The sequence below is a fragment of the Channa argus genome, chromosome 1 (genome assembly GCF_033026475.1).
Source record: "Channa argus isolate prfri chromosome 1, Channa argus male v1.0, whole genome shotgun sequence".
NCBI lineage: Eukaryota > Metazoa > Chordata > Actinopteri > Anabantiformes > Channidae > Channa > Channa argus.
In genome coordinates, this window is record NC_090197.1 from 47996757 (window position 1) to 48022757 (window position 26001).

General features: G+C 38.4%; 1 pseudogene; it reads right to left on the reverse strand.

The window, feature by feature from the left end:
• Positions 1–8942: 8942 nt before the first annotated feature.
• On the reverse strand, positions 8943–9740 carry LOC137102802 (basigin pseudogene; annotated as a pseudogene).
• Positions 9741–26001: the final 16261 nt, after the last annotated feature.

Sequence of the window (26001 nt, forward strand, 5' to 3'; positions counted from 1 at the left end):
CTGCTTGCTGAGTTCTCTTTTGGTTTTGTCTACGTGTCTTTTACACTTTGCAACATTGCATACAACACTGATTTGCTCACAAACGTAATTTGAATCTTTATATACTCGCTTAAAATATGTTTAGTTTATTGAGAACCTTGTGTGGGCTCCCTTCTTTGTCACATACTGTTGAGCCAGGTTGTGACAAAATGGTGGCTCGTCCTTACTATGCCGCAATTCTTTGCTGGTAAGTTTCTCAATAATTGATGTGAAATTACTTTTGGGAATTCTTTGTGTTACTACTCAATTTGTTTCTATTTCATAGTATATCAAATCAGTATATAAGTATAAGTATACATTTTTTTTCTTTTTCTTTTTTTTTTTTGGATCCACACTGTCCTCTGATGGCAACTGTCCTAACTTTTCTTCAGTCCCCTTCTGAAGAACTCTTAAATAGTTGTACAAAAGAGCAACTTTTAAAACTTTTTGAGCTTTATAATGTTGATGTTGGAGAAGAAAGATTGAAGGATGAAATAAAAGTGTATTGAAAGCTACTTTAGTGGAAAATGGTATTTTGCCAAAAGGAACTTTTATTGCTGCAAATGGAAAGGGATAAATTAGCATAGAAAAGGAAAGGTTAAAGCAAGCTTTTGAAAAGGAAAAATTAGAGTTAGAGCAGTATCATTCGGATCTTATTAGAGCTGGTAAAATTGTAACTAGTGTTGACATGGGGTGTTCAGATGATCAGGAGGTATTGGTCTCACATGGTTCAAAAAAGTTTGATGTTCTTAGTGACTTGCGTTTAGAACCAAAGTTTGATGAGCGAGACCCAGACACTTTTTTTTTTCTCCCTTTTTTGAACGTGTTGCCGATGTGAGAGGTTGGCCAGAGGCTGACCGTGTAGTAATGTTACAATCTGTGTTAACTGGTAGGGCACAGGAGGCCTCCTTTGCATAAAGTCAACCTGTCCTGTGGCCTTGTGGGCATTGATGTTCACATTGGTGTTCGTCCAGCGCTGCCAATAGATGGTATAAATGTGATGATTTGCGCTGGCAATCGGGTTTGGCCTGGTAGATCTTCATCAATCAAATTACCACCAGTGTGTGAAACATTTGAATAATTATAAAAAAGAGTTTCCTGATGTTTTTACATCTTGTGCTGTCACAAGAGCCATGGCTAAAGCACATTCAAGTTCTTCACTCAGTGAAGAAGAGTGTGGTTTGGGTTCTGAGTTGCATTTACCAGATTCTTTTTCTGTTTCCCAGCAGGAGTTAAAGAGTGAGCAGCGACTTGATGCTTCTTTGAGTAAGTTATTTGGACAAGTACGTTCCGGTGAGGAAGCCCAAAGTGCTGTCTGTGGGTATTTCTTGCAGGATCAACTATTGGTCCGGAAGTGCGTACCACAGAGCCCTAATTGCCTTGGTGATCCTGTGGTCTAGATTGTGGTTCCACCTAAGTACCGCAATGAAGTGTTGAAGTGTTCTCATGACCAAATGGGTCATTTGGGAGTGAATAAAACATACACTCATATTTTGCATTACTTCTTTTGGCCCCATCTTAAACGTGATGTTGCCGCCTATATTAAGACTTCTCATACATGTCAGTTGACAGTGTGGCAGGTAGACACTAGGACTCGGGTAGGGGTGGTGGCAATAGAGGAACAGCAGCCAATGAGAGAAACGGCAAACTGATTATAGAGAAATGTGGAGCAGGTGTGGGAAGTTGGCTGCTGCTCATTCTGCTGTGACTGTTGAGATGTTTCTGCTCATGGTTTTAGTAAGTTACATTTATATTTGTGTGTTTTTGTATTTTGATGTATCTAGTGGAAGCAGGTACTTAAATGCCCTGAGGTACTGTTTTATAATTTAAGTGGGTCTGCCATAACTTTCACAGGTTAACAAGTGGAGCAGTCTTATCACCTGGTGTAAGGTATGGTGTTTATATGTTTATATAAAAATATAAAATGAAGTTTATTTCCTTACACATTTTGTAACAGTGCTTTGTTTGTTTGCAGGCATTGCACTGACTGCCGTTTATTTTAGCATTGTTGTATGTTGTGGTTTCAATTTGTTATGATGTTTTTGGATTTGGTTGAGTTTTGACTTTTCTTTTGTTTCTAGTACTACGGCGGCGTGGGTCCTCCGCCTATGGGTATGGCTGGTATATTGGGAGTTCACTCACTATTATATTGCATGTCCTGTGTTTGCATGGCTTGTTGTCTTTTTATTTAATATGGTTTCGGCTTGTTGTGTGGTTACTTCACATTTAGGATACTCCCAGCCCCCTGCCAGTGGGTGGCTCGTCTCCCGGCCGTAGTATGATTTTGTCTTATTCTTTTCCTTTTAATTTTGGGATTTTAATATTTTGTTTTTATTAAATAGCCGTCATGGCAGTTAACCCACACCGACTGTTGTGGCCTCTTTATTGAAGCCTCTGTGCCTGGCTTGTGTATTTAATTTTGATTGTGTATCTTAGGATGCTCAAGGTCACAACAGGAAAGCCAAGTCAGATTCTTAAACCGGCTCTGCTTTGTCTAATTCCTGCAGTGGACAGCCCATTTGAACATTTGATAATTGACTGTGTTGGGCCGTTGCCAAAGACAAAGTTGGGATCAAAATATCTATTAACGGTCTTGACTAGTAACTCTCTATCCGGCTGCATATCCTTTGCACTCAATTACAGCAAAGTCAGTTGTTAAAGCCTTGACTCAGTTTATCTCATTTGGAATACCTAAAATCATTCAAAGTGATCAAGGTTCTAACTTCGGATTTATTCTTGCAAATCCTCAAGCAATTGAATATTAAGCATAACAAAGCGTCTGCATATCACCCGCAAAGTCAGGGGGCTTTAGAGCGCTTTCATCAGACCCTTAAATCTTTAATGAGAGCGTATTGTACAGAAATGCAACAGATTGGGAGGATGGTTTGCCCTGGCTTTTGTTAGCTGCCAGAGAAGTGTGTCATGATGATTTGGTTTTTGGTCACAAGGTACGTGGTCCCTTGGCAGTCCTTCAGGATGAATGGAAAAAACCAAACCCCCTCAGAATTTGATAGATTATGTGAATGGTTTTTGACACAAGCTCTTCATGGCAGGTCAGTTGGCAAAGCAAAAGCTTTCCATATCTCAGTCTAAGATGAAACACTGGTATGATCGCTATTCAGAGACAAGTCACTTTAGTCCGGGTGATCAGGTTCTTGCTTTATTGCCAGTTGAGGCATCTCCATTTCAGGCAAAGTTTACGGGACCATATACTGTAATTGGTAAACTATCAGGCCAAAACTACCTTATTGCTACTCCTGATCGCAGGAAAAGGAACCAACTCTGCCATGTGAATTTGTTGAAACCATACTACACACATTCAGCTTCTCAGGATGTGCCTGAACATTTGACTTCGTCTTCCCCAGAAGTGTATCCAGCTGTGGCTGCTTCAACAGTACTGCAGCCGTTATATTCTGGGGGGAAGAGGTGGCAGTGCCAGATGAATCTTTACTGCATGGTCGTTTGAAAAATTCTGACTTTCTTCAAGATTTCGATGTCTATTTGGCTCATTTACCTGAGGAAAAGTGTTCAGATTTGGGGAATTTAATTAAAGGTTATTGATCTCTTTTTGGTGACATGCCTTCTAAAACCTGCTGGAACATGACATTGATGTTGGTGATGCAGAACCAATTCCCCAACGCTACTATAGGGTTTCAGAAGAGAAAAGGAAAATCATTGATGCTGAAGTGAAATACATGCTTGATGATATTGCTGTGCTTCTTCAAGTTGGGCATCACCCTGCTTGTTGGTGGAAAAAGCTGATAAAATGCTGTCTCACAGATTTCCGTAAGGTAAATTCTGTGACAAAACCAGATTCTAACCAACTTCCACGTGTGGAAGACTGCATTGACCAAATTGGTGCAGCGAGATATGTAAGTAAATTTGACTTGTTAAAAGGGTATTGGCAGGTGCCACTGACCCAAAGAGTACAAGAAGTATCTGCTTTTATAACACAATCCGGTCTGTTCTCCTATACAGTTATGGGTTTTGGCCTCCGTAATGCACCTGCTACCTTCCAGCATCTGATGAACATGTAGTTAATGGCCTTGAGGGTTGTGCTGTGTATCTGGATGATGTGGTGACATATAGTGATAAGCGGTGATAAGCGGGAGGCGGTGAAGCTAAAGCTAAGGCTAACCCTAACTGACTTAACTAACCTAATCGGCTAGCTTAGGTGCTAGCAAGCTAACGTCAAACGAACAGTTCATATGGCAGGCGGAAGGGAGAACACTTGCGCCGCATACACCGCACGACCCCTAGTGCCTTGAGCTGTTTGACAAAAACAATCAAAACACAACTCATGCCTTTTTACAGCTACCTCTCACAACAGAGATAGCTGAGCTTTATTTTGAACACACCCACAAGTAGCCGATCACCGTGACGGCCATTCATACACACATCACCTTCCCTCACGGTGCCGGCTAACACATACACTTTACATAACAAACCTAAACATGTGAACACACCTAATAACACTAACTGTAACGTAATCATTTAACAACATTTAACATTTAAGCAATTAAAGCACAGAACTATTCAGAACACATTTACCCATAATTCCCTCAGGGCAAATTGCATCCGCCCCCACACTAACCCACTTACTGGGCCGTTACAATATCTTGGTAAGGGGGTGGGTCAAGGGCAGGTACGGCCCGTTCATGCTAAGGTTTTAGCTCTTAATGAGTTCTCTGTTCCCACAATTAAAAAGGAACTAATGAGGTTCTTAGATTTTTTTTTTATTTTTTATTTTTTTTTTTTTTAAGAGATTTAAGTGCATAGGAAGACGCGGAAGAGTTCTGTTTTCAGCAGTTTTTTGAATATTGGGAGAGAGTCTGCTGAGTGTGCAGAGTTTTGTAGCTCGTTCCACCATCGTGGGATCATTGCGCTAAACAGTTTATCTTGGTGTCTTCTCTGCAGTGATGGGACCACAATTATTACCTCATCTAAACCAACAACCTGTCTGCTAGACCCTATTCCAACTAAAGTGCTCAAGGAAGCTTTAACCTTAATAGATACATTCTTATTAGATATCATCAATCTATGTTTAGGAACAGACTATGTACCACAGGCCTATAAGGTAGCTGTAATTAAACCACTACTTAAAAAAAACCTGTCTTGACCAGGTGTTTCAGCCAATTACAGACCAATATCTAATCTCCCCTTTATTTCTAAAATCCTTGAAAAAGTAGTTGCAAAGCAACTATGGGACCACCTGTACAGGAATAATTTGTATGAAGACTTTCAGTCAGGATTTAGAGTTCATCATAGTACAGAAACAGCACTGGTAAAAGTCACCAACGATCTTCTCATGTCATCAGATAATGGGCTCGTCTCTATACTTGTTCTGTTAGATCTTAGTGCTGCATTTGATACCATTGATCATAACATTTTATTACAGAGACTGGAACATGAAATTGGAATTAAAGGAACTGCACTAGGTTGGTTTAAATCTTATCTATCTGATAGATTTCAATTTGTTCATGTTAATGATGAATCCTCCATTCGCACAAAGGTTACCTGTGGCGTTCCACAAGGCTCTGTGATAGGACTCTTACTTTTCATGTCTCCTTTAGGCAACATTATTAGAAAACACTACATAAATTTCCATTGCTATGCTGATGATACCCAGCTATATTTATCTATGGAACCAGATGAAAAAAATCAGTTAATAAAGCTTCAAGCATGCCTACAAGACAGTAAGGCCTGAATGTCCCATAATGTTCTACTTCTAAACTCAGACAAAACTGAAGTCATAGTATTGGGCCCAAAAATCTCAGAGATATGATGTCTAACCATATTGTTACTCTAGATGGCATAAGTCTGGCCTCCAGTACTACTGCAAGAAACCTTTGAGTTATTTTTGATCAAGATCTGTCCTTTAACTCACATATAAAACAAATCTCTAGAACAGCCTTCTTCCACCTATGGAACATTGCCAAAATTAGGAGTATCCTGTCTCAAAGTGATGCCGAAAAACTGGTCCATGCATTTGTTACCTCTAAGTTGACTACTGTAATTCCCTACTTTCAGGATGCCCCAGTAACTCCCTAAAGAACCTGCAATTAATCCAAAATGCTGCAGCAACAGTGCTGACTGGAACTAGCCAGAGAGATCATATTTCACCTTCACTAGCTTCTCTCCATTGGCTTCCCATAAAATCTAGAATTGAATTTAAAACCCTCCTTCTTACATATAAAGCTCTGAATGGTCAGGCTCCATCAACATATTATCCCGGTAGACCACTTCGATCTCAGAATGCAGGCCTACTTATGGTTCCCATAATTTACAAAGGTAGAACGGGAGGTAGAGCCTTTAGCTATCATGCTCCTCTCCTGTGAAACCAGCTCCCAGTTCAGATTCGGGAAGCAGACACCCTCTCTACTTTTAAGTCTAGGCTTAAAACCTTCCATTTTAATAAAGCATATAGTTAGTTATAGTTATGCTGCTATAGGCTTAGACTGCTGGGGGACCCACCCCCGATGCACTGAGCTCCTTTCCTCCTCTTGACCCTCTCTGCTCTCCTCTCACCTCGCAATTGTCACCACTGTATGTCGTTAACTCTGTGTTTTCTCGGGTAGTTGTCTTTGTCTTTCTCTGTCTCCCTCTCTCTGTCCCTTTCTGCAGGTGTCCCCCGGCTTTGAAGCTGTGTGTCTTCCAGCGTGCAGCTACTGGTCCTATCAACCTGCCCAATGTTTTGTTGTTGCTTTTTGTTGCTCTGTTATTTTCTCTCTTCACTTTCCACTTACCCCAACCGGTCAAGGCAGATGGCCTCCCACCCTGAGCCTGGTTCTGCTGAAGGTTTCTTCCGTTAAAGGGAGTTTTTCTTCTCCACTGTTGCCTATGGCTTGCTCCAGGGGGATTGTTGGGTTCTCTCTATACATGTTTATAGTCCTGACTTTATTCAGTAAAGTGTCTTGATGACTTTGTTGTGACTTTATAAATAAGTTGAATTGAAATAAATTGAAAATAGAAGAAATGTGCTCATATTTTCAAGTGCCAGTTAAAAGACCTGCAGCAGCCCTTTGGACAAGATAAAATTCATTGCAGTAATCCAGCTGGGTGGTAACAAAGGCATAGATTACTGTTTCAAAGTGGTGCTTTGTAAGAATGGGCTTGACTCTGGCCAGCTGCCTCAGGTGTAAAAAAACTAGACTTAACAACAAATCGGATCTGGCTTTTGAGCTTCAGGTCAGTATCTATTTTAAAACCAAGGTTATTAATTTTAAATTTGGCCTATTGAGGGGGCAACCCCACTAGATGAATTAGTTTCCAACTCCATCGCCTTAGTTTTTGAATCCTTAAAACGTAAGAAGTTAAGAGCCATCTAGGCCTGAACGTCTTTTTATTGCAGTAATAAAATGACAGAAAAGCCATCCTTCTTACTGACTAGAACATCGTTCTAACATTCAGCATTGCAGTGAAAAGAGATACCATGTCTTAGATAGGGATGGATGGAGCCCAGGGCCAGCAAATACAAAGAAAAAAGAATAGGGCCTAAAATAGACCCTTGTGGACACCCACAAGACAGAGGAGCAGAATAGGACTGGAAGTCCCCAAGTTGAACACAGAAAATTCTATCTATTCTATCAATGATTCTATATAATTTAGAGCTATGCCCTTTATACCCCATCTAAGCAGGAGATTAAAATATAATGGTCCACTGTATCAAATGCAGCAGTTAAATCGAGTAGTACAAGGACCACAGTCACCAGAATCAGAGGCTAAAAAAACTTGTTTTTGAGCAAGATACTGAACCCCAACTTCGTTGCTCCTAATGAGCGTTGGCCAGCTGCGTAGCAGCTCCGCCATCGGTGTATGTGTGATTGTGAGTGTGAATGGGTGAATGAGAAGCAGTGTAAAGCGCTTAGAGTGCCAATAGGTAGAAAAGCCCTATATAAGTGCAGACTATTTACCATTTACGTCTTCAGCCTCCCACTGCGCTTACCACAGCGACGATGGTGTTTCTTAAGGGGAGGTGGCAGAGGAGTGCGGCTAAGGTGCGCTGGAATTCTTTATAGTATAGGGGGCAACATTTTTTGTCCATCCTGAGTGACCCCGTCTCAATTGTTTGCAGATAACCTAAGATCCAGTGAAGGCGACTATACACCAACAGAGAGATGACATTATGAAAAACAAGTGTCAAAAACAGCACGAACACAAAGTTGGGAGGACAGATGCCCAGCAACACACACAGGCGCCATATTGACTTTTAATTAAACGGAGTGAATCATTTTAATTGAACCGATTTCCCGATGACAATTGGTCATTTGGTCATAAAAACATGAATAATGAATAAAGAACTACATGTGCTTCTGATGCCTGACGGAGGAATATCTCACGTATTATCTCACAAAATATTATCAAGTGAAAAGATTTCTGGATTTAGTAAAAACAAATTAAAAAAAAAAAAGTAACATGTTCTCATATTGATATATTCCACACATCAACAGAAAGTGAAAAATGTGGCTCTTACAATAAACTTTAATCAATCTGAACTAAATTCATACTGAGGTCACAACCTATCAATCCTAAGTAAATAACCGTAGCATTACCATTTGAAACTGCACTTTGCAATATTCACTTAAAGATAAAGAAAATATATATATTTACACAACATACAACAAGTATGTGATTATTTTTTAATTCATATCTTTATTTTATGCTAAATGAAATAAAGACATGATGCTTAAATTTTCATTTGGAGTCATTTCATGTCAACTTAAACAAAACAGCACACATTTTATTAGTTTATTTGTCTGATCAAACAAGATGTATCAAAAAACAATTAGTTTTATTTTTTTTAAAAAGGTAAAAAAACATGAACATAAAAACTGGCTTTTTTGCCTGATTTATTAAGATAAAATAGTTAAAAACACACCACTGAATCTAAGCTAAAATTCTGAACCTGGCCTCACATTCTTGTCTCAATGCTTAGCGGTACAGTTGCTCTTTAGAGGAGCAGATCCTGAGTCATCATCGTCATTGACTCTATTAGGCTTTCTCCTTTTCTCATAGACCAAGATGATTGTCACCAGGATGATGATCTCTGCCAAAATGCCCAGGAAGGGCCAAACAGCAGTCAAGGGATCGTGGACGCGTAGGTGTATCGTGTCACTGTTTCTTCCAATCTCATTGGTTCCAGAGCAGATGTAATCTCCATTGTCATTCTGAATGCTCAGGTCCTTGATGGTCAAAGTGGTCTTGTTAGAAGTGCTCTTGATCTCATATTTGTTGCTACTGCCGTTGATTATGGACTGAGGGGCAGTTTGGGGATTATCTTCCTGTTTGAACCACATCCAGTTTGTAGGCAATGGATAACCACGGCTGAGACAAGTCAACAAAGCGTCCTCATTTATGTAGCCATGTTCATAGTGGTTGTAGGCAAAAACATGAGGAAGTGTTTTGACTTCAATGGTCTGCTTCAACTCTTTATCTGTCAGGAACACACATTCATACTTCCCACCACACGTTAGGGTGATCCTGTCCAAATGGAGGACTGTGTATAAAGTCGAATCAGTGGTCTTGGAATTTTCAATGACTTTGCCGTTACGCATCCAGTAGGATCCCTTGATGGCAATGGTGGAACTATTCAAGTTGCATCTGAGCACAGCAGAGGTCTGGTTTCTGACCTCAGAAGGGTCAGTAAGGATTTCTGACGCTGTGTATGCAGTGACTTGCCAGCAGCCCAAAAGAAGGGCACTGAAAGCCCAAAAAATGTGCATGGTTGATATAATAATCTTATATTTACTAAATGGTCGATGAAATCAAAACACTTATTGTTGAAGGCTGAATTTTCTTCCTTGTCTTCTTTCGAACTTCCACTGCAGTATAAGAAATATAATATAATATTGTGACCAAAGGAAAGCGCTATGTCAGCATTACATGTTATGCTTAAAATGCCATCATGACGATATCAAAGGCAAAATTCTGATCAAAGCAAATATCACAGGCAATGCTTCTGTCATGTGTGTTTGTAGAATGACCTTAGTAAAGGAACAGGAGGAGGAAGTATAAACATGAAATAGGATTTTAAAATCACAACACTAATTATTGAGGGCTGAATTTTCTTCCTTCTCTCCTTTCAAACTTCCACTGGAGTGTAAGAAATGAAATTGACCAAAAAGAAAAACGTCTGTGCTATGACTTCCGTTACATGTTCTGTTTAAAATATCCTCATAACAACATCAAATGGAAAATTCCAATCAAAACAAATATCAAAGGCAATTCTTCTTTCAGGTGTGTTACAAGAAGGACCTTATTAAAGGGAACGGCAAGAGGAAGTATAAATATGAAATAGGGTTTTATTGTGTTAACATAACAGGACAAGGTACACAGATAACTGAAAATCACTCCGAGCAGGAGGATAATTTTTCCAGGAACTAAACCCAAGACAATAACTGAACTTCAACAGGGCATAGGAAAAGGAGAAAATTAGCAGACAAGTGAGGAAAGAACCTAGAACATGAACAAACCTGCATGAACTAGGAAAAACTACACGAGCTAGGAAGGTGAACTCTGTTCATTTAAATATTTATAAAAGTTCACATGTGTGAACACTAAAAAGTCTTCATGCTTGCAGCACATCCCTTGGAGCAGATATTTAACTGTATAACATGTTCACTTTCTTTATCATGCTACAGTTACGCAATCAATGCTTCTGTTTAATAAAAGAGAAGGACAATGATCCACTCATGCCACATGCTGTCTGATATTCTTTTTTTCAGGAAAATGAAAACTTGGATACATGGTTAAAGAAAATCTCAGTTTCTCAGAGTTTTAAAGGCTAAAATTGTAAGTTAAATTAAGTTTGCTTTTAAACATCTAGTGAACACTATTTTTGCTTCATTCAAAATTGAAAGGTCATGATAAAATGGTGGTGACCTATGGTCCAATTTTATTCATTTTTTTGAATCAATGCAACAGCGAAACTAACAACAAGGCAGAGAGGTCTGGTATCGTATAAATTCACTTTTGTATATTGCATTTATTATATGCAATATATTCTTTATGGGATGTAGGCGTCTTAGTTAGTAAGCCGTTTTTATGTACAGCAAATGGCGATTGAAACATTTTATAAGAAACATTAAACATTGAAAGAGTTAGCCATTATATGGATATGCTACGTTATCATTTAAAAAAGTAAATTTTAAATAATAAAAAAAGATAAATACAACCTGGCATTTTATAAGATGATCATTAGCTGTTGGTTGTTAAAATAAATACTTGAAACATTTTTTCTTTCACGGCAGATCGTTTACATTAAAAACACTGTTTTGTCATGTCTATGCAGATTCTTCCTTATGATGATGTATCAGTTCCTGAAGGAGAATAGTAAAAGAAGGATTGATCAGCTTCTTTGCTTGCTGTGTGGTGATGTACAGAAATATAACAGGTAATTCATTCACTTATAAAATGCAACTACAAATCGTTTGAAATAAAACATTTAGCAGAAACTGGAAGAATCAAGAAAACCAGTGAGGATGAAACCACTGATGCTGTAAAATCTATGATCAACAATGGACCAGATTTAATATTTAAAATAAATGAAACTGGTGTGAGTGTTGTTCCATCTAATAAAAGTATACAGCCTCGAATTGTTGATTTGGCAATGGCTAAATTTGATTGCAGAAGTGGTTCAATGCACAAACATCAGAGAATCAAGGTGCAAACATTAAAAGCATCACGTATCGCAGAAACATGCCGGCTTTAAGAACGTCACAGTAGTTCATACTGATGTAACTGTAGGGATTGTAAATATTGTAAAATGTTGTACATGCATGCAATGTAACTAAATGCTGTAAATTTTACATTGAAATTGTACAGTTAGTGTACTGTATTTTAATAATGCAGCATATTACTGTAAGCAGCAATGCATTGTGGGGGCAGACAACAGTTTATCTTACTCTTGGACCATGGCCAGGGTCATAGCTATTTATAATTTTTTGTCCTAGGTGGGTTATACCACTTTGTGGTAAGAAAGAGTCCATTTAGATTCAGATGAGTACAGACTAACCAAATAATGGCTGTTGTGAAATTTGCTCCCACATTTTCGGAGATTTGAGGACCTTGCCGCTGAATGTGACGCTAATCTCAGCAGCTGACACCCTGAAGATGACAGCTGGTTTGTATGTGCTGTTATCTTGGCAAGTCGATTTAATCGTCCACAGCGTTTTAACATGTTAAAATTATGTTTAGACATAACGTTGCAATTTGGCACTGTCATGCAACTTGGTGTTGAAGTTAAATGTGTGTGGTCACGGAGCATAAAAAGCGAACTAATGGTATAGTTGATCCTATAAATACACTGCAAAATTGTAATGTTTCTTTTTTTTTTTTATTTCTATATTTTGACAGATGTGCCACAGGCACAATAAGAAAGGCAATGCACACACTTGAATGACCCGAAAAAGAGAGACTTTTGTACAGTGTTATGCAGCCTACATTCACAGTGTTAAAATAAAATGATTAAATATTTTAAAAAACTAGTGGAGTCAGCAAGTTTTTGAGGCTGGGATTTGTGGTCTTTTTGGAATATTTTATATTAAGGCGGTTTGTAATATTGCATTTCCCTATAATAAAAGTAGTAGTCGACTAAATATTAAACCCTGAATATAATGCCGGTCAACAACCCACCGAGATTGTTATGAAAGGCATAGAGTTGGGTCAATATCTCTGACACAGTCAAAATAAAACCTCAACATATGCTTATTAAAGTAATATTTTTGTAAGGTGTTTAAATTGGGTTACATTTAAATAAATACAGTACATTTCACTTTGTCAGGTTTACTCTGTCAATTGTTTTACCTTGTTTTGTTCCCACAGCCTCCAAGCTATTTTAAAAAAATCAGTTCAGTCACTCATACTTTCATTTGGCAGTCTAAGCAATGCATTATACTGATAGGTGTTTCAATTATTATGTCTACATGAGGCTAAATAAAAACAATTGGTCAGAGAGAGCAGAAGGTACAAAATGACACAGAAAGTGTGTTACAGGATTCAGGTGTTTTGTTTACAGCACATAGAAGCAGTGCTGGTGCATAATTAAGGCTTCGTCAACACAGCAATTAATTTGCTGGTAATTATGGATAATTCACTGCTTTACTTATGCATGGGCTCAGACTTTACCCGGACTTTGTAAGCAGCATAAAGTATGAGTAGTTCCAACTGACTTGGAAATATTCTATTCTGAGCCAAGTCTGGAGATGTTCAGGGTTGCAGTGTATGTTTAAAGACAGCTTTAAATGTTGAGCTATGTGTGAATACATGAATTCAGGAAAAAAATTGTCTAAAAACTTTTAATATTAAGCTGAAAAACACAGTAACTTGTCATCAGCTGATTTTTACCAGGTACATGATGACTATAATGTAATAAATGTTATGCTTTTATTCTGACACTTTTCAGATGCTTTGTAAGGCTTCACCTTGGGAAGGAAGAAGAAGAAAAAAATCATCTAAAACAGGATGCAATCTCCCTTGAAAAATGATTGACTTAGGAATTTCTAAAATGGTAAGAACTGTATGCAAACATATCAATCAGTCACTCTCTCTATATTATTTTGTTTGTGCCTTATTCTGTGATTCAATTCAAACCTCCTTAAATAATTTTCCAGGAGTGTCACATTCTGTGCTGTTACACAGTTATTTACTTTTTAACATACATATTCTCAGTTACAGGATAGCTAACATATATATATATATATATATATATATATATATATATATATATATATATATATATATATATATATATATATATATATATATATATACACACACACACACATATATATATATATATATATATATATATATATATATATGTGTGTGTGTGTGTGTGTGTATATATGTATATACATACATATACACACACACACACACATATATATATATATGTATATATTCACTTATTTGTTAAGAAATAATTAATAACACAAATATATATATTATATATTTGACAATCAAGTCAGTCTTTAGATTTAGAAAAAGTATTTTATGTATTAAATTGATGGACCATGCATCCCTTTGTGAAGTTTCCTAAGTTTCCTAAGGTATTATGCATTCATTTGTCATGTTAACCCTAACGTTAAACAGCTGCTAATGTGGAATATATTTCAAATAAAACTAGAAAAACCAGCCAGCCAGTCAGACAGATAACACAGTGTGATTGAGACAAGTGAGAGGGCATGCAAACACTTTTTTAAGCTTCACCATTATGTCCAAAAAAATGGAAAATTAATGCTGTACTTGAAAACTGGCAAAAGATAAGAAAAAGCGAAGTCTGCTACAAGAGCAAATTGACAAATTGTCAAAAATGAAGAGGTGATCAGCACCAACAGAAGCACTTTGTGTGTAAATTTGGTGGGTAGATGAAGTCAGTGGCTAAAGCCAGTGGCTTATTGAACTATTTGGCTAATTGGTTAATTTTATTTTTTGTGTCATCGGGGGCAAGACATAGAGGCAAACTAAAATATTAGTTTAAAAAGATATAGTGGATAACTGACAGGACTGTTTTGCTATGTTTATGTAAAAACATATCAATGTATTTTGCTTTGAACTCCTGACTATTGACACTGACATTTTCTTCAAATCAGGTATCAGGCGTTACCTTAAACTCATCGTTAGGATGATATAAGAAAAAGGTGAAATAAAAAAACACAAACTAGCTTTTATATGTGTAAATTAAGTGTATGGAGATTGCATGGCACAATCATGGGGATATTATTAAATATAATAATTAAATGTTATCTTTATATGCAGACTGCCACCCTAAGCAGTGATTTCACTCACACAAATAAGAGCTTGAGGACTTTTACATTGTTGTTTTATTCCTTTCCAACAGATCGTGCATTACAATTAAATCAGTTCGTTTAAAAGCATAGCTGTATGAAGGATGAAAAACATTAACCATGTTAGGTGCTGCTTTAGACGGAATCCTTATTTTTTGAATCCTTAAAATTTATGCTGAATCCTTAATTTTGGTGTCTTGTTCCGGCCCTTTGGTTTCGCTTCCTGTCAGTGCTCAGTCTCCCCCCTCAATCGCCTACTATCCTGGATCCTGTAATCAGACTCTCCAACCTTCAGATCATCATTCGTCTATTACAACTATCAATAAACTCTCCTAACCTTCCCCTTGTGTTCTGTGCTTCTGGGTCCTAATACCAAAATCCATTACATTTAGGGAACAACATTACAAGTCTAAATGTAGACGGAGTTGCAGGAAAACACAAACATTGGCGTTAAATCTACTGTATAGCTGATAGAAAAGTTTGTTTGTGTTTTTTTTTCAGTTGTAAGTTTGCTGGGATCATAGTGAAATGACAATCAAATTTATCACCTTTGCTCAAACTTCAAAAGCCTGTTATGCCATTGTGTTACTCAAACTCAGAAAGTTGAATTGATTACAGACTGTGAGACTTTTCACAAGCTCTAACAACAACCATTTAATTTACCTTAATCCTGAGAGTACAAAGTTTTTTTACACAATGCATCACACTGCTTGATCCCCTTTAATTGTCACTTAATTTGGTAAAACGTGTTTTATATCAAATATTCCTCACCATTCCATTCATACAGAAGGAGGGGTGAGGAAGAAGGTTTACTAAAAATGGCTAGGACAAGTGGCTGGCAAAAACATGGTTGTGGTCTACACTCCATTTCTTTCTACTTAACAGGAACAATACAAATACTTTTGTCATTAAAAGTGTTATTTTCCACTAGAGTTAACTGACTAGGTCACATCACTGCTCAGTGACAGTGCATTGACAGTGGATGTCAGACTAAAGAGCACTACTCCTGATATTTCTCCTGTAATTTACCAATCAAGGCAAATATCTAACTTTGCTTTGTGTTACTGTACTGCTTTTTCTCTATTGAGTTTTTACCTGCAGTCTTGTCTTTGCTGTGGTTGTACAAATGTCTTTACTCTGTGTTAGTTCTTGACAGACTTTTTTAAAGAGTATATCTGGATGCAGTGTACCAAACATCAATGCCAAGGTCTTAGCATTAATCGGAAATTCAGAGAGAAATCTGTACAATGAAGTTACATTCATTACAACATAGTTTCAAGCAAGAAATGTAACCTATTATCTAATGATTAATGTTAGATAAAACTACATATCATTTTCTTAACAACTGAAATGAGACATATACTTGGACTATATTTGGACAAATATATATCATTTGTCCAACTTTGTGTTGTTCTTTTGGCTTATCCCATGAGTTCAGGGTCACCACAGCGGAACGTTGTCCAATGCCGGATGCCCTTCCTGATGCAACCCTCCTCAACCCTACCTGGCTTGGACCCGTACTGCACAGCTGGGAGTGGGAATGCTCTGTTGGAGGTTCAGTGTCTTGCTCAGAGACACCTCGACATATGGCCAGAGATCGAACCACTGACCCCGTGGACGACTGCCTTACCAACTGTGCTACAGTCGCCCCATGTAACTTTATGTGTACTACATCCATCCATCATTTTTGTTCACTTATCCTGTTCACAGCAGTGGTGGCCCCACAAAATTATGATAGGGGTGGCCAGATGTGGCTAGTGAAAAACTTAAGGTGGCACACCAAATTGGTCCTCCTTGTGGTAACTTAGATTCAGTCCAGCCCGTGGCTTTGGATCGCATGCCTCTTGACTCTTTTTACTTTACAATCATTTACAGTCAGTTAGAATGTAATGGTGAACCCCAAGAGGGGATTGTAACTGCTTCAGAGCTGTAGTTTTCCAGTGGCCTTCTAGTCCCTGCCTCGCCCCTATTGTTAATCAGTTTTTAAGGACAGCCTTCCTGTAGGTGCTTGTTCTTATCAATATCAGATCCTAGACAAAATGTTTTGACATGTATTCCACTAATCACAGAACATTCCAGACTTACGGCTTAAGCCGGCCCTCCTGTGGCCAGGTTCAATAACTGCACCGTCGTCTTCTAGCTCCAACATTTTCAAGTTTTTATTTTTATTTGCTCATGCAGTCAAAGAGTAAATATTAACTAATGGTTTGTCACACATACTTCAATATGTGTCCATTGTTCAGTACAATTAACAGTCCCTTAGGCACTGCCTCCTGTGCGGTATTTCCAACTATTATGAGCCTCGTCTACTACCTGGGTAAATGGTTTTAGTACGTGTAATAACCAAAAATAGGTTTTGAATAAATGTATGTGCCTGTTCTTATCAATATCAAATCCTAGACAAAACGTTTTGACACGTATTCCACTAATCGCAGAATGTTCCAGACTTGGCATCAAACAAAAACTGTTAGCTTTTCCATCTTAAGGTCCTTTAACTAAGCATGTCTCAATGACTCCACTAACTGAATTTGTCTTTTGTTATCATAATATATAGTCAAAACCTGTTTTGTGCCAAACTCAAAAATCTCTACAGTTCTCTATTGCTTTTCTTTTACGTGTGCCTCCACTGTGCATTTGCCGCCGCCCTGGCTCGCATGATTAATTTACTAATAAACATATGGCACAATTAGGAGTTATTATAATGAAATGATTTGACACAAAAATAACAATATCTTACTTAAATATGAAAAGCTGTTTTGGCTCTTACATTTCTCAAGGCAGGTTTACACATGTGCCACATTCCTTACATTTATGTATATCCCTGGTACTTCATAGAGATCAGTTCTTTATTTGACATTTGTGTTTTGCATATTTACTTTTCTTTTTTTAAATAAAAAAGGCAAATTAAATTGATTAAAATTAAATTAAAATGATTCAACTGATAAAACTTTCACATGGCTTAAGGACTATTTACAGGCATTGTATATTGGGATGTAGTTGAATGTTAGCCAACAGATGAATTTTATAAAGGAATAAATATCAAGATTCTTGGTAACGCTGTCAGGAAGTTGCTATTTAGCTTTCTATCTGCTGTTGTAGTAACAGTGGCTATTTCATGAATAGTCCATACAGTCAGTGGTCTAAGCAAGCACTGGCTGTGGTGGAAAAAATGTTGAAACATTTAAAAAAAATAAAGGTAGAAGTACAAAATGCATTTCAAATACATTTTGAAAGTAAAGGATAGCAAATTCTACTGTATATTGTCAAAGCAAAGGTGAGGACTTATTTGTTCTGGCTGTGCTTACAGTACCTGACATATTTCTCTATTTCGTGTAGAAATGTTTTACTTTAAAGAGCATTTTATGCATCTAGACCTGATGAAAGTTGATGAAGATTTATTTCTTCAGCTTCCTGACTATTGGGAGTGAGGCTCCTGAGTGTAAACAGTTAGGAAGCATGTTTTACCACTGTGGGACCACCAAGCTGCTTGAGACCTTTTGCTGTGTGGTGTCGGGGCCACCAGATGCCATTTGTTGGCTAAGCACAGTAGGTAAGAAGGATTGTGGAGTTGAAAGTAGATGAGAATGAAAGCTTTAAACCTAATGCAGGCGGCCATTAGATGCTGATCAAAAATTAGAAGTGCTAATACATTTTGGGGAGAGGATGGATTGTGCATGTTGGCAACCCTCTCAGTAGGGTATTGCAGTAGTTAAGACAACGTGACCAATGCATGCAATCACTTTTTCAATATATGTCCGGATCTAAGCCCATAATTAACTCACACTGCCACGTGGGGGCTCTGGTTGATGTGAAAATGGGATCCTGTTGAAGGCAATGAACATGGAGCCATTCCAGATCTGCATGTGATCAGAGCCCATAAACACTCTCCAATTGGGTGCAGCTCAGCACAAAAATGTAATTGAAGCTGGCGTAATCCTGCTGAGTTCACCACATAAGCTTAGTTAGCCTCAAAACTGAAAGAAATCCTCCATACCTGCGTTCAGCAATGAAACCAGAGGCATCTGATCATCAGCTCTGAAAGGAGAGGAGATATAAGTTAAAAGATGCACGTAGACAAAATGCTTAGAGGTTTCCACAGAAAAATGTGTAAAAACTCAGTGAGCAGCATCCATGGATTCTTCATTTCTGATCACAGATTGTCTGAGATGCAAATTACTCACAGTCATGACCAGGTGATACATTTAGGTGTGAGAGAGTCTTTAGGGCAAATGAGAAACAAGTACTGGATAAGTTGATCATCACATTGAGAATTAGAGATTTAGAGTAAAAGCCATACAGCAGGTAACAGTACCACTAAGGGACCGGTTTATTGGCACTGGGATGACGTGGGATCCATCCTCTGGACAGATCAAGATCAAGATGAACCCTGGCTCCTCTGGTCACATTCAATTCAATTCAACTTTATTTATATAGCTCCAATTCACAACAAAGTCAAGGCACTTTACAGAATAAAGTCAAGATTATAAAGATGTATTGAGAGCAAGCCCTGGGCAACAGTGGAGAGGAAACACTCCCTTTAATGGCAGAAACCTCCAGCAGAACCAGGCTCCTTGGCCTTGACTGGTTAGGATGAGTGGAAAGTGGAGAGAGAAAAGAAACTCTATACAAAAAAAAAGCAACAACAAAACATCGTCGGGCTGGTGGGACCAGTAGCTGTGCACTGGAAAACACACAGCTCCAAAGTCGGGGACACCTGCAGAAAGGGACAGAGAGAGGGAGACAGACTTTATATGTAAGAAGCAGGGTTTTAAATTCTATTCCATAATTTATGGGAAGCCAATGGAGAGAAGCTAGTGAAGGTGAATATGATCTTTCTTGCTAATTCCAGGCAGCACACTTGCTGCAGAATTTTGGATTAATTTGAGGCCTATTAGGGAGTTAGTGGGGCATCCTGAAAGTAGGGAATTACAGTATTCCAACCTAGAAGTAACAAATGCATGGAATAGTTTTTCTGCATCACTTTGAGACCACAGTCGCCCACAGGTAAAGGACAAATCCTGGTCAAAAATATCTCCAAGGTTCCTTGCAGTAGTACTGGAGGCCAGACTTATGCCATCTAGAGTAATATATGGTTGGACATCATATTTCTGAGATTTTTTGGCCCAAATACTAGTTTTGTCTTGGTTTAGAACTTTAGAAGAAATTATGGGATATCCAGGCCTTTATGTCTTGTAGGCATGTTTGAAGCTTGATTAACTGATTTTTTTCATCTGTGTATTATCAGCATAGCATTGGAAATTTATGTGTTTTCAATTAATGTTGCGTGAAGGAGACATATATAAAGTAAAAAATATTGGTCCTAACACAGAGCCTTGTGGAACTCCATAGCTAACCTTTGTGTACATGGAGGATTCATCATTTACAAGAACAAATTGAAATTGAATTGATTTAAATTGAAATTGAATTGATTTAAACCAACCTAGTGCAGTTCCTGTAATTCCAATTTCATGTTCCAGTCTCTGTAATAAAATGTTATGATCAATGGTATCAAATGCAGCACTAAGATCTAACAGAACAAGTATAGAGACGAGCCCATTATCTGATGCCATGAGAAGATCGTTGGTGACTTTTACCAGTGCTGTTTCTGTACTATGATGAACTCTAAATCCTGACTGAAAGTCTTCATACAAATGATTCCTGTACAGGTGGTCCCATAGTTGCTTTGCAACTACTTTTTCAAGGATTTTAGAAATAAAGGGGAGATTGGAGATTCGTCTATAATTGGCTGAAACCCCTGGGTCAAGACAGGGTTTTTTAAGTAGTGGTTTAATTACAGCTACCTTATAGGCCTGTGCTACATAGAATGTTTCTAACGCACATATCTTCGCACATATCTTCCTTGAACAGTCTAGTTGGAATAGCGTCTAGCAGACAGGTTGTTAGTTTAGATGAGATAATAATTTAAGTTAGCTCAGCAAGATCAATTTGTAAAAAGCAGTCTAAGAGGGATTGGGGCCTTATTGATGATTCTAGCACGGTTGTACATGAAGATCTATCTGTAATATTTGGGATCTGGTGAATTCTTTCTCTAATAGCTACAATTTTATTCATAAAGAAAGTCATGAAGTCATTGCTGCTCAGACTTAAGGGAAAACTAGGCTCAACAGAACTATGGCTCTTAGTCAGCCTGGCTACAGAACAGAAACCAGGGTTTGTTCTTGTTTTCCTCTATTAATGATGAATAATATGCTGTTCTGGCATCACGGAGAGCGTTTTTGTACAAATCATAAACTGTTTTCCAGGCTAAATGAGATTCTTCTTAAATTTCTGGAACGCCAGTTCCTTTCTAACTTTAGTGTTGCCTGTTTTAAGTTGCGTGTTTGTGAACTATACCATGGAGATCGACTCTTCTAGTTTACTGCCTTCTGTTTCAAAGCTGCAACATTATTTTATGTAGTGTTGCTGCAGAATTAACAACAAGATAATCAACTTGTGCAGGAGTAACGTGTGGCTATTATCCATTGTATTGACATATGGTGAAGCACATGATGAAAGAATTGTTTCTTTAAATTTGTTTACAGCTTTTTCAATTAAGGATCCGCTGTAGTGGATTTGTTTTCTGACTGCTATATTGTCCATTGTTGCAAATTCAAATTAAATTAGAAAATGGTCAGACAGAAGAGAATTATGAGGAAATTTTGTTAAATTATCAATTTATATGCCGTATGTAAGGACAAGGCCTAAGGTCTGACTAAAACATTGAGTGAGTTTATTTAAATTTTGGAAAAAAAAACAATTGAATCTAATAATGAATTAAACGCAGTGTTGAGGCTGTTACTGTCAGCATCTACATGAAGGTTAAAGTCACCTATTTAACTATTATGACTTTATCTCTACTAAACAATAAATCGGATATAAAATCTGAAAATTCAATCAAAAACTGAATAAGGGACTGGAGGAGGGTACACAATAACAAATAGAAGTGTTTTTTGAGTTTTCCAGTTTGGATGTGAAAGGCTAAGAGTAAGGCGAAGAGATTTAGAGGAGAGATCTGATATTTAATAATCCACATTTAATGTTTTTGGGGGAATTGTTCTGTAAGAGGACTAGTCTAACTTTTATTAAGTTATCCTGATTGACTCCTTGTGGTCACATGTCGAAGCGACCTTGAGCAAGAGACTGAACCCCAACTTAGTTGCTCCCGGTGAGTGTTGGCCAGCTGCATAGCAGCTCCCCCATCGGGGGTTGAGTGTGTGTGTGATTGTGAGTGTGAATGGGTGAATAAGAAGCAGTGTAAAGTGCTTTGAGTGCCAATATTTAGAAAAGCGTTATATAAGTGCAGACCATTAACCATTTACCATTTAGCTCCTTTTGCAGGCTGAGTGCCCACGTAATGCCAGGTCTACCAGTGTACGGCATGCTTCAGTTATACAGGAATACACACAGACACCCACACAGTGCATGCACTCACCAAACTACTGTCTTGTCTGTCTTTCCCTGCAGTTGTCTATTGTCAGTCTCTGTGGCTCACCTGCCACCAGCAGCTGCCACGACTAGTGTTGAAAATTATTCCGTCAAGGACACACACACACACACACCAGTGCAAACTTGCCTTATTAGCTGCAGATTGACCATCCTGAGGGCGAGGTGCCCGTGACCTCCCTGCGCTCCCTAAATGCAGAGTTATTGTAAAAAAAGCATGATTGGCAGCACTGGTTATTAATTCTATTCTTGGGCACATATGTGTGGGGTTGGTGGGCAGAGGGCAGGCAGCAGTGTGTGCCAGGCAGATGCCACATAGAGGCTAATTCACTCTGACACACTATCAGAGCATGGCCACACAAATACACACCGTCCACACTCCCTCGACACACACTCACTGCCTATAGGCTACACACACTTTACCTCTAATGCACATGTGATGAGAGGTTATCTTTTAACGGAACATAAACACAGATTTCACATTAATATTTCACCTTAATCACCTTAATAAGTCGGTTCTCAGGTCAAAAACGTCCTCTCGGTAGTGAGAGTCTGTCTTAAATTACAGTATAACAAAAGGATGGACTAAGTCTGATTCCTCAGGGTGATGTTGGTATTATAGATCCCAATGAATAAAAAAATAGATTAAATATATGCAGCGTCCTTTGCTCTAACTAGCATCACTTACAATTTTCGAAGTGAGTTAGTTAAACCTTCGAACTGGCAGCCACCATAAGTGACTTGAAACCAGAATCTACAGGTGTATAATAAAGGCTGCTGTTTCTTCACTTGTCCAAATTCAGTAACAAATACTGATTTCATATCTGTGCAGTTACAGAAAAGGAGAGAGGAGGTACTTCTTTTTCTCCTGCAGAGGGCATTGCAGTATCAGGCAAGTTCATGTTGCAAAGAGATAACGAAGCAGCACCTTTTCTTTAGAGCTGGTACTCACCAGCTCTAAAGAAAAGGGCCCCACACTCTAATATTTAGCTTTGATTATGACATGCATTTGCCGGGGCATCATTTCATTGAGCCTATGCAAGGTCGTGTTTATTTCCATTAAGATTTGCATTTATTTTTCACCAAGATCTTGATGATGAGAGTGGATCCACTGCATAAACTTTTCTCCAGCACATCCCAAAGATTCTCAGTGGTGTTAAAGTGGCCAATTGTGATCTCAGAGAAGGAAAAAAAAATGTCATCAGTTGCATCAGTGGGGGTTTAATAACTTGTTGCCAGCTGAGACATATTAATCACTGCAGTAATTATCTAGTGAAAATCTCTCACTTATTTGCTTAGTTAAATTAATGTGCTGGCTTTTTCGTAATTATTGCTTTAGAAACGTCTTTAGAAATTTAGTGCATGTCATCACTCCTTAGGGGGTCTGGTGGCTCAATGGTTTGAGCATTAGGTTGGGATACAGTAGGCTCAAATCCATCCCAACCAGACATGGCCCCGCCAAGCCACCAAGGGCCCAATTGGAGCCAAACCCGGTCAAAAATAGGAGGGTTGCAGCATGAAAACTCGTATTGTGTCCACTACATATATTAAAATAGGTTTACTTATAAATACATTACAATGTCCACAAGTATGAGCAGTGCACTCACAGGAAATTGAGGATTCTCTTGGTGATGTTGACAAGAATAAATGAAGGGTGATATTTAATTTTTACACACATATAATATTTCATAAACTGTACCTGTATTTTCTCTTTCCAACACAAAAATCTATTACCTCCTCATTACGACTTGTGCTGATGTTGGTAAACATGTTGAGGCCAAAAGGTCACAGGTGAAGCTTAATTCAACCTTTAACAGTAGTTGATGTTAAGATAATATACCTTTCAGTGGAATCCTAAAGTATGACAGAAGTCATAGATGACACAATATAGAAGAGACTGTTGATTAAAATTTAATAGGGACTGGTGCATCACTGTATGGTGGCTGGTCATAAACAGTATGAAGCCGGGGGACTGAGGTGAGATCACTTTAACAGGCTCTCACCATCTGCACGACACACAAGCTCATTACACAACCACACATTTTTCAACAGCTTTTAGAAAATTTATCACAATTTATTCAATATTCTTCAAGACTGGAATAAAATAAGAACACTCCTTATAATTTCCTTTCCTATCTTCTCTCTTCTCATTCTTCTCAATTCAATTCAACTTTATTTATATAACGCCAATTCACAACAAAGTCACCTCAGGGGCACTTTACATAATAAGGTCAAGACTTAACATATATGTAAAGAAAACCCAATAAATCCCCCATAAGCAACAGTGGAGAGGAAAAACTCCCTTTAACAGAAGAAACCTCCAGCAGAACCAGGGTCAGGGTGGGCGGCCGTCTGCCTTGACCTGTTGGGGTGAGTGGAAAAGAAAAGAAAAAAGAAAAGGGCAAAAAGAAGCAACAACAAAACATTGGGCTGGTTGGTAGCACCAGTATCTGTACACTGGAAAACACACAACTCCAAAGCCGGGGACACCTGCAGAAAGGGACAGAGAGGGAGAACCACAACTACAGGAGGGAGACACGAAGTTAATGTCGTGCAGTGGTGGCAGCTAAATGATACTAAGAGGTTTTTTTTAGATATGATGGAGCTTGACATTTCAGACATTTTTTTATTCTATTGTAGATTTTATGGGAAGCCAATCAAGAGAAGCTAATGAAGGAGAAATATGATTTCTCTTGATAATTCCAGTAAGAAATTATGGATTAATTTGGATTAATTGCAGACTCTTTAGGAAGTTACTGGGGCATCCCAACAATAAGGAATTACAGTAGTTTAATCTAGAAGTAACAAATCCATGGACTCATATTTTGGCATCACTTTGAGACAGAATGCTCCTAATTCTGGCAATGTTCCATAGGAGGCTGTGGTAGAGATTTGTTTTATATGGGACATAAAGGATAGATCCTGTTTAAAAATCACTCAGAGGTTCCTTGCAGTAGTACTGGAGGACAAAGCTTTGCCATCTAGAGTAGTAGTAGTATAGTTCTCTTTGCTTCTATTTTTTATTTATCTATATATTTTTTCTCCTTTACTTCTTTTTGGCACATCTGGAGGTGTCATTTCAAACACCCATCCCTTCAGGTCTTACACACCCAGTCTCACACACAAACAAAGACACACACACATTACCTTTAGTGTCTTATTTTTTTTTTTTTTTTTTGTCCTTCTGGCTTATCCTGTGAGTTCAGGGTCTCCACAGCGGATCATTTGTCCGCATGTTGATCTGTTTTTACACCAGATGCCCTTCCTGATGCAACCCTCGCCAATTCCTAGCGGGCTTGGGACCTGCAATGCACGGCCAGGGATGATGTTGGGCTTTTGGGGGTTCAGTGTCTTGACCAGGGACACTTGGTCGGAAGGGGCGTGGCACAAACCTCCAATCCTACGGTCGGTAGGTGGCCACTCTACTAACTGAGCCACTGACACCGCCATTACCTTTAGTGTCATTACTATAATGTTATTTTTATGCGAATCCAACCTGCAAATAGGCAGGGGAGGACATAAATGAAAAACAGAAACATCAGGAAAAGCACAACTCAAAGCCAAAGGGACACACAATGGCTGAGGAGCAGAGAGCAATCTTTCATTTGTTCAATTAGCTAACGAGGCGAGGCAGCCAGACACCGACAGAGGATTGATGGTGGGGAGAAACTTCTCTCAGCAGGCAATGCTTACTCAGGACTTCTACTCCTGTCTTTCTTTGCTTCTCTTGGTCTTTCCCTTTATACTGGCAGAA